General features: G+C 37.6%; 1 protein-coding gene across 1 annotated transcript in view; it reads right to left on the bottom strand.

Moving 5' to 3' along the window:
* LOC138020726 (uncharacterized) overlaps positions 1-2,500 on the bottom strand; it is a 5,369-nt gene that overhangs the window by 2,340 nt on the left and 529 nt on the right. The window lies entirely within an intron of this gene.

Raw genomic sequence — 2,500 nt, 5'->3', positions numbered from 1 at the left:
AGTAAATAAATAAATAAATAAATAAATAAATTGTCATGGTGCGTACATGTAGCTTTAAAAAAGGGAAAACAACAAGAAGTGACGGAATAAACATTAACAGATTTATCGAAGCACAGATCAATGATCCTAGCACAAAGTTCACAACTCAATAACACGAAATGAAAGAAATCGACGAGATCGATTGACAAGTCAAAAGGTTGATAAGGAGTCGCTAGTTGTCAGCGATAAAAATTAATCAAACAAGAACTTATTTAGCTAAATTACGTAAGACATATAGGTACAAATAAAACTAAACTACATACATTTCCAAATAAGAAAAAGAACTAAATTCCACTAGAAAATACACTAAATAAGCCTTAAATTCCGAGGAAAGTACAAATATATATAATATGACAATAAAACTACTGGTATCAAGCAGTTAGCATTGTCATGCTCAAGAGTAGCGATTATGAACTTAACTAAATTACTGTAGCTTGTGATGAAAAAACTAAATAGATACCTTGAATAAACAAAAGGGACAACGATATTGCAATTGAATGACAAAACTAAGTGAAAACCTTTCACTAGAAGCTATCTAGAAATTGCTATGTATTTCCCGAACAGACATAACAGGAATGGGCTGGGAAAGCAGCAGTGGGCTTATCAGTAAAAAATCTGTTAGCACATTCATGCAATAACAAGAGATTAACGACAAGCACTCACGTTTCAAAACCAACACATGTAAGCTGATTAATTGGGCTGATTTGGCACACTATTCTGGTGCAGAAAACAACTACTACATCTTGTTCAGAATGTCAAAGGCATAAAGAATGAGGAATCTGTGCACAGATCTTAGCACTTGCTCAAGCAGAGACAGCAAGAAAGAAAACAAAAAATATAGAAAAAGGAAGCAAGTAGACCAACATAATGTAATTATTTGCCTGGATGCAAATCTCATCTAAATTCAGTTGCCAAAACTGTTATAATTGGTAACCATCACATGATTTGAACTTTCCACATTGTTTATGGCCAGATGCTGAAACTTGTACTCACTGAACTCACTTGCTTATATTTCAATTCCCTTTGATTTGTACAGTGTAGTATTGTAAGGCCCAAGCCAAACTTCACATGAGACAAACTAAATGGCAGTTTGGGTCAAGCTAAATTAAAATTGTTGGGTCAAACGTCGAACTTAATGTTGAACGAAATGCCAAAGTGAAAATATACATTATCATGCAAACTTTTATGTTATGAGTTACATGCAAGTTCAACTCACGAGAAGTTTAACATTTGTCCCAGACTCGGTGTTAACAAGTGCTATCCATCTGAGGACAGCATTGTGAGATATGACAGTCGCTCAGTCGTCCGTGTTAATAAATGAATCCTGTATCAATCTGGCAACTACTTAAGTTGTGTTGTCTTTTTTTTTCCTTTTTGGTTACGTCTGTTTTGCAGCGCTAACAGCTTCTTAATAACATTCTGTGTATTCATCCGACAACTAGGATGTGTTCAAAACGCACTGATTTGGAATAAATAATATTTCATCCGTCACCCGTGGAAAATATTGCCGTTCCTCATTAAGTATTCGGTGCTTTGCATCCCTCCACCCTCTACCAAGTTTATAGCTTGTCTGGAATGCAGAATGGTGGCAGCTCACAGTCATTTGACTGTGTGAGCCGCCACCATTCTGCGTTCAACAGTTTAACTTACAGTTTAAACTCAATTTGCAATCTTCAATTAACTAAAGCTTGTTGAGACAAGCTTAATTTGATGTACTTCTTAGCTATTAGCGACCATTCCATAACCTTAACTATTGCTAGCGTCGAAATATGTATAAAACAGAAAGCATAATATGCCGTGTTCTCCACATAACCAAAAAGAAATCACCTCTCAAGCATGCTTACTATCTATATGGCTCCAAACTGTCAGAGTCTGATGTTCACCCCTAGCTTGGTGTCCAGATCTCAAATACTCTTAGCTGGAACGAACATATCGACTATATCTCAAGGAAAGGATCTTCCTCCCTAAATCTACTTAGACGAAACCTGTACAACTGCTCACCTGAAGTCAAACCCCGCGCTTACCTCAGCCTCAGCCTTGTAAGACCCATCCTCTGCTATGCTAGCTCGGTCAGGGACCCATAGACTAAATGCAACTCTGATAAGCTCGAGAAGATCCACAGACGCGCTATCCGTTTTGTATTTAACACCTACTCATGGCAACATAGCGTGTCATCATTATTGTAGAAACTAAAATGGCTAGACCTGTCATCACTAAGAAAACGTGACCGAGCGATCTTGATGTTCAAATTTTAAAAGGCCTGGTTGCTTTTCCACCTGAGGATTACGTTACCCGCTCCACCAAGGCCACTCGAAGGAAACACGATTTTAAATTGCACACTTTTTCTCCATCACTGGATGTTTTCAATACTCGTTTTTTCCCAGAACTGTTATTGACTGGAACTTGCTCCCAGCTCATGTTGTACACTCTACGTCCGTTTCCCAATTTAGATCTCAACTTG

Source organism: Montipora capricornis, chromosome 10 (assembly GCF_036669925.1).
Source record: "Montipora capricornis isolate CH-2021 chromosome 10, ASM3666992v2, whole genome shotgun sequence".
Classification (NCBI taxonomy): Eukaryota; Metazoa; Cnidaria; class Anthozoa; order Scleractinia; family Acroporidae; genus Montipora; species Montipora capricornis.
This window is presented reverse-complemented; position numbering and strand designations above follow the sequence as displayed.